This window comes from Narcine bancroftii, chromosome 2, assembly GCF_036971445.1.
Source record: "Narcine bancroftii isolate sNarBan1 chromosome 2, sNarBan1.hap1, whole genome shotgun sequence".
Taxonomy (NCBI): domain Eukaryota; kingdom Metazoa; phylum Chordata; class Chondrichthyes; order Torpediniformes; family Narcinidae; genus Narcine; species Narcine bancroftii.
In genome coordinates this window covers 82,313,295-82,323,669 of record NC_091470.1, presented here as the reverse complement: position 1 = coordinate 82,323,669, position 10,375 = coordinate 82,313,295, and the positions used below count along the sequence as shown (strand labels likewise).

At 36.6% G+C, this 10,375-nt stretch overlaps 1 protein-coding gene across 1 annotated transcript in view; it reads left to right on the top strand.

Annotated features, from left to right (window-relative positions):
- Positions 1-8,655: 8,655 nt before the first annotated feature.
- sptbn5 (spectrin, beta, non-erythrocytic 5) overlaps positions 8,656-10,375 on the top strand; it is a 251,285-nt gene continuing 249,565 nt past the window's right edge. Inside the window, exon 1 of the mRNA XM_069915498.1 lies at positions 8,656-8,827. The gene's annotated coding sequence lies outside the window, so the exon portion shown is untranslated. The remainder of the gene's footprint in view (positions 8,828-10,375) is intronic.

Sequence of the window (10,375 nt, the reverse complement as noted above, 5' to 3'; positions counted from 1 at the left end):
TATTGCACGGTTGCACTCAGTAATTATCTGCAGAAGTCTGGTAGGTTAATTCCAGTGAGGGAAGGATTGACTAATCCCCAAAATGTTTCATGTCTCTGACCTTTGCTTTCTCGAGTCTCTCCTTTGTTTTTTATCTTTAAAATGCCATCTCTCTTTCTGTATTTACCTTGAGTTTGTCCTATCTCTTCACATCATGAATTTTTCTCTATCTATCTGTCTGTCTCTCCTATTAATTCTTTCTCTCTGTGGGGATTGCCTCTTGGAACTCTGTTTTTTTCCTTTTGCTTTTTTTTCTTTTTCAATTTTTTTATATAGGAAATACAATACAATGAAGAAAAGGGGACAAAACTGAAAATTCAGCATTGTGTGTGTGTGTGTGTGTGTGTGTGTTATAAGAAAAGATAATTGATCTGAAATGTTAACCAGGTTCTTTGCTCCACAGAAGCTGCCTGATCTGCTGAGTATCTCCAAGATTTTCCTTTTTTTAAATTTCTTCAGTTTTCTATTTCAACATTTCCTTACAATGTAACAGGAGGCCATTTCAGTCCATCAAGTTTCTGCCAGCTCATGGAACAATCCCTCTTCCCCCACTAATTTTGTCTGCAAGCCACCCTCCCCACATTCCATTCACCTCAAAGAAAAGGGAGTCCTATTTTAGTGATGAGACGACGACATTTTTGCACTAAGTGTGCGTGGGTGGGCGTCTAAATTTTTTGCTCTTAGCTCTTGACTGAAGATTAAGAGCCTACTTGCTGTGTATTTGCTGACACCAGCATTCAATTAACACTGCACAAATATATTTCACATTTGCTTTTATACCCTTTAAAGAATGCCTGGGATTTCTATGTTGGATTTCAATCCGAGTGACAGAGGGCAGTGTGCTCCTCCAGAATATGGTCCTTGGATTTCCAAGATTTACTTTCACTTTGCAAACTTGCACTTCTTGTTAAACTAGCTGTTAGTCACCAAGATCGATTCAGTTCCTGCTTGCGCTTTAGTGCCAAAGACGCATAATGATTATTAAGAGATCTCGGCTTATCTTCCCTGTTTCTTCATTCTTATTGATATTCAAAGAATTTTTTTATTTGTTCTCTTGACCTTGAATGTATTTAGTCCTCTGATTGCCACAAGAAACATCCTTTGTTGTCTTGGGTACAAAGGATATTTATATGGGGATTGCCCTCTGTTCTCATGTAGAAAAATTGTGCATTAGACATTTGAGAAAATAGTCTTCACATTTAAGCCTTTCAGATTCTGTGCACCCACTGGCAAAAGTATCATTTGACTGTTGTAATATCATTATATTAAAATGTTTGATGTAAATCAGCAAATTATGCAGAACAGATCATTATTCATTTGATGGCTGTTTAGGAAAAGTTAATTCTACTTCCCTATTCTCTCTCCTTCCAGGGATCTTTTTTCTTTGAATGTGCAAGTTCAAGTTTAAATTCAAGTTTTTTAAAAAATCATGTACTGAAGTACAGTGAGAAAGTTTGTTTTGTGAGAAGTGCAGCTGGTCACCCCATATATTGTACAGCATTGGAGGCACAGTACAGAAACACAGAGTTACAGAGAGAGATCAGTTTGAGCACAACAAAGGCACTTTTATTTTACTAGTGTGAGGTCCTTTCAAGAGTCTGATAATGGCAGGAAAGAAACTACTTGAATCTAGTGGCATGTATACTTCCACCCTCTCAAGGAGTTCTTTCCAGACTATAATTTGGGTGTAAATGTAACATATGTAAGCTCTACATATGTGTGCGTGGCTGCTAATTCTTTGCAGATATTTTACTTGCTTATCAAAACTCTGAACCAATGCTCCCTCAAAGTAATCGAAGTTCCTCTCTTTTTTTTTTAACTCTTATTTATACATAAATAATTTCTTCATTGATATTATTTACCTGTAGAGTTACTACTTCTGTTTACAAGTGATTATATAGTAGTAGCCTATTGATTCCTCAAAGCTTGTGTCTTAACTCTTTTTGTGATCATATTGCTCTGGGTTTTGTTGTCAGAACAATAATTGCACATCCTAAACACTACACATATGGAATAATATAATGTTGTTAATATTGTATTGCATGATGCTTTTGTTCCAGTTCAGCTTCAATAGATTCCAGAAGTGGAACAGATAAAGATGGCCTGCAGATCTTAGGAAATGAAAGGATCCAAAACCCAGATAGAATATTGAGGATAGTACCCCCCAACAAAAAAAAACAGTGCAGAAGGAATATTGTTCATTGTGTTTATGTTATATTTTAAAGAGCACTGTTGCTATCTCTAAACAGTTAGCACATTCCTGGGAGGTTCATAAACAACAATTTTCAGTATTCAGTCCTATCCATAAAATGGATCAAGGAACTGATGTGCACATATGTTTTGTAATGTTAGATAAGATAGGTCCAGTTTGATGGGTAAAATTAAATACATTAAAATAATTGAGTCAAGAGAGAGGAAGATTGATCAAACAGGTTTTATTAAGAATAGAAATGCATCTGATAATATTCTTCGATTAATTACTTTGGTCAATGCATACTGAAAGCAGCCTAACCATCCTGTGGTGGTTGCACTAGATGCAGAAAAGGCTTTTGATAGGGTTGAATGGGATTTTATATTTAAGGTGTTAGAAAAGTTTAAATTCGGCCCTTTTTTATTGGTTGGGTTAAAGCTTTATATATGAACCCAATTGCTAGGGTGGTGACAAATGTTCAGATTTCTTTACCATTTAGGTTGAATCATTCAACTCGGCAGGGCTCCCCATTGTCACCTGCCTTATTTGCATTGGCTATTGAACCATTAGCTCAGACTATTAGGCAAAATTATGAAATTAGAGGGATTAAGGCAATGAATAAATAATCTAAGATTAATTTATTTGCAGATGATGTATTGATATATTTGATGGAACCAGAATGGTCATTGAAGCAGTTACAAGAGTGTTTGTCGAAATTTGGAGAATTGTCAGGATATAAAGTTAATTGGGATAAAAGTGAAATTTTACCAGTTGGGATAGGAGATTATTCAGAATTTAAAATTATTACAAAATTAAAGTGGACAAATAAAATTAAATATTTAGGTGTGTTTGTAGATGTTAATTATCAGTCATTATATCAATTAAATTATGAGCCTATATTAAAATGGATTAAAGCAGATTTGATTAAGTGGAAAGATCTTCCATTAATTTTGATTGGAAGGATCAATTGTACTAAAATGAATATTTTTCCTCAAATTCAATATTTATTTCAGTCAATACCTTGTTTACTTTCAAAAGGTTTTTTTCAGGATTTAAATAAGGTAGTGCAGGAGTTTTTATGGAAAGGTAAATTAGCTCGAGTGGCATTGTATAAACTTACATGGAAATATGCGTTAGGTGGACTTCAGTTACTACATTTTCAAAATTATTATGAAGCAGCCCAGTTGAAGTTTATTAGCAGGTTGATGAATTTAGATGGGCTAAGGTAGAAATGGCATGTATTTCTGAGGTTAAGGAAAAATGAATTTATATTTCATTGGAATTTGCATTTGTTACTATAATATGCTGGTATAGAAACATTTGTTAAAGATCTGGATTTTAAAAAATAGGGTTTGGGATCAAAAGATAAATTATCAATTTTGACTCCATTGTATAATAATCAGCTTATTCCCTTTTCAATGTTTAATAATTATTTAAAGAGTTGGGATTTTAAGGGTATAAAGACAATACAGGATTGTTTTGAAGAGGGTCAATTTCTTTCTTTTAATCAATTGAGAGAAAGATTTGATATATCTGTAAATTCTATGTTTGTGTATTACCAACTTAGAGCTTTGGTAAAGGATAATTATGGAAGAGAGATGAATTTACACACTTTGTCAAGATTTGAGTCTGATTTCCTCTGTACCAAAGAAGGGTTATATTTTGGTTATGTATAATTTGTTACAAGATAATATGGATAAACCGGACTGGGTAAAATCTAAACTTAAATGGGAGAGTGATTTAGTGTTTATTTTTCCTGAAGATGATTGGGCAGATATGTGTCAGGACAATGTAATCAAATTGACAAATGTAAGATATGGAATGGTTAATTATAATTTTTTATATCAGTTGTATTTGATTCTGGAGAAATTGAAAAAATATGGGTTTAGTAATTCAGTTTTATGTTTTAGATGCCGTTCATGTATTGGAACTTTTCTACATGCTGTTTGGACTTGTGTTAAAGTTCAACCATTTTGGCAAGGAATTAAAGTAGTTTTGGAAAATTTGTATAACTTTACATTACATAATATAACATAACATAACAATTACAGCACGGAAACAGGCCATTAGGCCCTTCTAGTCCGCACCAAACCAAACACCCCTTTCTAGTCCCACCTCCCTGCACAATGCCCATAACCCTCCATTTTCTTTTCATCCATATACCTGTCCAACCTTTTCTTAAATAATACAATTGACTCCGCTGCCACTATTTCTCCCGGAAGCTCATTCCACACGTCTACCACTCTCTGAGTAAAGAAGTTCCCCCTCATGTTACCTCTAAACCTCTGCCCCTTAATTCTTAACTCATGTCCTCTTGTTTTAATCTTTCCTCCTCTTAATGGAAATACTCTATCCACATCCACTCTGTCTATCCCTTTCATAATCTTAAATACTTCTATCAAATCCCCTCTCAACCTTCTACGCTCCAAAGAATAAAGACCTAATCTGTCCAATCTCTCCCTATACTCGAGATACTTAAACCCAGGTAACATTCTGGTAAACCTTCTCTGCACTCTCTCCACTCTGTTTATATCCTTCCTATAATTAGGCGACCAGAACTGCACACAGAACTCCAAATTAGGCCGCACCAACGTCTTATACAATCTCAACATCACCTCCCAACTCCTATATTCCATGCAATGATTGATAAAGGCCAGCATACTAAAAGCCTTCTTCACCACCGTATTCACGTGAGTTTCTACCTTCAGGGAACGATGTACCGTTACTCCTAAATCTTTCTGCTCTTCTGTATTCATCAATGCTCTCCCATTTACCACGTATGTCCTAATCTGATTCTTCTTACCAAAATGAAGCACCTCACACTTATCAGCATTAAATTCCATCTGCCATTTTTCAGCCCACTTTTCTAAGCAGCCCAAATCCCTCTGCAATCCTTGAAAACCTTCTTCATTATCCACTATTCCACCTATCTTAGTATCGTCTGCATATTTACTAATCCAATTTACCACCCCATCATCTAGATCATTAATGTATATAACGAACAACAATGGGCCCAATACAGATCCTTGAGGCACACCACTGGTCACCGGCCTCCAACCTGACAGACAATTATCCACTACCACTCTCTGGTCTCTCCCTTTCAGCCAATGTTCAATCCATTTGACTATCTCAAAATTTATACCTAAAGACTGCACCTTCCTAACTAACCTTCCATGTGGTACCTTATCGAAGGCCTTACTGAAGTCCATATAGACAACATCCACTGCGCTACCCTCATCCACATTCCTAGTCACCTCTTCAAAAAATTCAATCAGATTGGTCAAACATGACCTTCCTCCCACAAATCCTTGTTGAGTGCTCCTGATCAGACCCTGTCTATCCAGATGTTTATAAGTACTATCTCTAAGAATTTTCTCCATTAATTTACCTACCACAGACGTCAAACTTACAGGCTGATAGTTGCCAGGCTTCCTCCTTGAACCCTTTTTAAATAACGGAACCACATGCGCAATGCGCCAATCCTCCGGCACTATCTCCATATCTAATGACATTTGGAAAATTACCGCCAGAGCCTCTGCTATTTCCTCCTTCACTTCTCTCAATGTCCTGGGGAAGATCCCGTCTGGTCCCGGAGACTTATCCACCTTTATATTCTTCAAAAGCCTTAAAACTACACCTTTTGTAATCTCTATATTCCCCATATTTACCCAATTTTCTTTTTTTATCTCACATCTCCCAATATCCTTCTCCTTAGTGAATACCGAAGAAAAGAAACTGTTCAATATCTCCCCCATTTCCCTAGGCTCCACACACAGTTTTCCGCTCTGATTTTCTAAGGGACCAATTTTGTCTCTAGCTTTCCTCTTACCATTAACATATTTGTAGAACTCTTTTGGATTAGTTTTCACCCTGCTTGCCATAGTTTCCTCGTACCTTCTTTTAGCTTTCCTAATTCCTCTCTTAAGATTCCTCTTACATTCAATGTATCTTTCAAACATCTCCTTAACTCCATGCTTCTTATATCTAATGTTCGCCTCCCTTTTTCTTCAAACCAAGTTTCCAATATTCCTTGAAAGCCACGGCTCTCTCAAACCTTCATTAGATTCAATGATTTTTTTTGTTGGGTAATTTGATTTCATTGAGGGAATTAGGTTTGGATAAAATTCAAATTGCTTTTGTACGTTTGGTGTTATCAGTAGCGTATAAATGTGTTGCGAGTACTTGGAAAGATAATACAGAGATTAATATACTACATTAGCATAATGAATTGAAAGCTTATGGAAAAAATTACTTATAATTTACATGATAATTATTCCCTTTTTGTTAGTAAATGGTCTCTGTATTTGAAATATATGCATTTAGATATTCTTTGAATTGTTTTCAGCATTTATAATTTTTTTATTGTATATATCATTTATATTTTTGGCTCCCGTTAAGGGAGTTGGCTGAAGAGATGGGAGGGCGGGTTTTGGATTTATTTTGTAAAATCAATTTTTGATTATTGGATTGTTTGTTATGTTTTTTTATCTTTAATAAAGTTTGAAAAAAAAGAGGAAGATGAAATTTGGGAAGAAAATCAAAACTGACATGCATCTGGAGAGCATGAAGATCCTCGGGAGGAAGATCGATATCCACCAGTTGAAGGTTCTTGAGCCCTGCGGTGGTCCCTTATTGCTGAGATTATGTTGGAGACAAGTTCTCCCTATAGCTGTTTACTTATCTGCAACCATTCATGATTGGAAGTGTCAGGGCTGTGGAGCTTTGATCCAACCCATTGGTCATGGAATCGCACAGTTTTGTCTACCATAGGTAGCATTTCCATGAGCCTCCTGGACTTCTTGATGGTTGAGGCTGCACATTTGGGAGGAGCTATCAGATTGGCAATGCATTTTATAGATGGTTTACAGTGTAGCCACTGTGCGCTGTTGGTGAAAGTAATAAGCATTTAGAATGGTGGATGGCTTGCATATCAAGTGGACCACTTTGTTTTAAATAGTGTTGAGCATCATGAATATTCATGAATCTGCATGCACAGTGGTAAGTGGAAAATATCCATTCACCCTTTTGACTTTCATATCCTGTCAATATTGGAACCAGTTTTGTAGATCAGGAGAAGAGTCGGGTTGGCAAATAAATTTTCTTTCTTTTAATTTTTTTTTGATGTACAATATAAAGAATTGTACAGTGTAATTATACAATGTGCTACAAGATTCGAGAAAGGAAAAAATATATAAAACATTATACAATATTCTGGTCTTCTCCATGCACTTAATTGAACCAGGGTTAATCCATAATGGTGAGGCCACACAAAAGAGTGCATTCTCCATGAAGATAATACTGCACAAGGACTGAAGAGTGAGCATTTCTCCAAAATACTGGGCAGATACTGAATGACGGAATGAGGTCAAGTAATTTTAATCCTCGTGTTAGTTACCTCCCAACATCTGCCAAGGGTAAAGCAATTCTGTCCTTCAGGTAGTGCTACCAATCAAATCTTGGTGCTGGACCTTGAAACCCCTACCCAGAGGATGTATAACTTTACCAGTCTTGCTTCTTCTTCCAAATAGTATTCAGTTGAAAGAGTAATGATTTTTCAACTGAGGGAAAGTGGGAGATGGTCATTGACAGGATATTTTATTTCTTTTTTTATTCATTCTATGACAAAGCCAACATTTATTTTTAGTCCCTAATTGCCTGTTGAAATTATAAAGGATACTTAGTAAAGCATAATTTTTTAAAATTTAAAAATGCCATCTTAAATATTTTTAAACTTTTTGAATATCATGTCAAAGTATAAAGATTAAAAAGAATTGATCTGCAAGAATCTGAGAAACCTATTAGAGAGTTAAAATGCAGTTAGGTCATCATACTAGTCCTGCCTCTCTGCCTGTGAAACCTCTTCCACCCTCTGTCCCTCCAATTATAGCTTCTTGTGCATCTTTTACTTTTGGATAATGAAGAGATAATTTCTCCTGCTGTGCAGACTCTGATTTCCATTTCTAAATACCCATGCCCCACCTTTTAGGATCTTGTTTAAGACTTACTTCTGCCATTCCAAGCTGAATGGTTTAAACGTCACATTTTGGTAAAAGGTCCTTTCAAGCACCATGGAACATTTTTGTGCTATGTAAATGCCTTCTGTTGTTCATATCACCAACATTTAGCACCCTACTTTGGGCCCAGATGGCCATTCATCTTCAATTATCTTGGATATGAGTGTGAAAATAATGCAATGTCATGATAAATCTAGATTGAACAGCATACTTTAACTGTGATTTTATCCGATGGGGAGATGAATTGGAGTTAATGATTTGACATAGTTATAGACTTAATCATTTCACTCATGAGTAGGGAGTGCCGATTTCTCCCTCCCCCTCCAACTCTATATGCCATTTAAGATCTACTTTGTGTGGTCTTTAACAATGTCAGGTGGCTGGCTGGCTGACAAGGAGGACAATAAATACCTTTCAGTTATTATCAAAGGTCACAAGGAGAAATAAAAAGTTATATCAGAATGCGGAGCAAATTTTAAATCTTCTTGACTGTAGGTGAGGTTGTGTCGGTGGTGGTTTGTTCCTCAACATCCCGAGACTGGGTGCTGTTTGCCAAAGTCATAAGAGACATCGTGGATAACTGGTAGGAGACTATTTCTGTGATCATTTCTGTGTTTTGTATTTTGTTCAGATTTTAAATAATTAGTCTGTGACCAGAAATTAAAATCAAATCCTAAAAGTTTGAAGTTGAACTGCTATACATTTGTTGCTGAGAAACTGTTCCAATTTTACAACACATGGAAGACTTGAATTTTTAAGGTATGATTTCATGAGATATGTTCCCCTGAAAATTTTGAAGGATCCTCTGCTGAAGATGTATTTAATTGAGGCTGAGGTGAGACTCTCTCTCTCTCTCCACATATCACTTTATGGGCCAAATGATAGCACCCTCATCAGTGCCTGAAAATTAAAGACTCATCCTGGGTAGCTGAGCACAATATTCAGTCGATCAATCCAGTGCTTCATTGGTGGTGGTTTTGTCCTTTGAATGGAGGTCCCAATTTGCTCTATTAATTTGACAAATAATCCGATAGCACAGAAAAAGATTTTTTTTTCATGTATTTCTCAGCCTTTTGTCTCAAACTATCTTGCAGCCAATTTAGTACTTTTGAAACGTGGTAATGTAGGAAAAGGGACAGGTAATTTGTCCACAGCAAGTTTCCACAACCATTGTTGGTTAATGGTTAAGGGTATCCAGATTAACTCCCCTCCTCTTGTGGAAAAGGTGTCATAGTTTCCTTTTTATCATTATACCACCACAAGGGAGCATTAAATGTCTCTATAAGTCCCTGAGATTTCTGTCAAGATCTTTGAGTTGAAGTCTTTGGAGTGAGAATTAAACTCAACCTTTTGATGTGGTTATGAGTCCAACCCAGGACTTCTCTGCAGATGTCTAAGAAGAGTGGAGGATTTGGACAATATTTATCCAAACATCAAGGCGTGATATGTCCATTATCATTACTCTTGGTTGGCCCCGATGTCTGCAAATTGGCTACATTACAACAGTGACTACCATACTTCAGAAGTGCTTCATTGTTTGTGAAATACTTTTGAATGTGTTTAAGTTGTGAAAGATTCTGTAGAAATACAATTTCTTGATAATGTTTTCTTGGATTGTGAAAATCTTTATGCTCTGAATCAGCACAAGAAAGCATTCCAAAACAGCTCCAGCTAAAAACAAATTGCTGGAGGAACTCAACAATAGACAACATTTATGGAGGCGAAGAGATGGTCGCTGTTTCAGGTTGAGACCCTGCCTGAGGACTATAGAAGGGAGATAGCCAGCATAAGGAAATGAGATGGACAGGTGAGGTAGAGGATGGTGGGCAATGAGTGGAGCCAGGTGAGGAGGGAGATGATGAGCAGGAAACAGTCATGGGTGGGGAAAGGTGGATTTGGGAGACATTGGATGGTGGGTAAGATAAATAGGAGAGAGGAGTCTTCACTTGCATCTCCTTCATTTTCCAGTCTTCTGGTCTCTCCACCTTGTCTCCAGACAGCAGAGAGATAATAGTTGCCTTGCTCCTTGTTTTTCACTTGACCAGCCTCCACATTCACCATATCATCGTTTGTCATTTCCACTGGTTGCAATGCAGTCCGACCACCAGTCAAAATCTTTCCATCCCTGCCT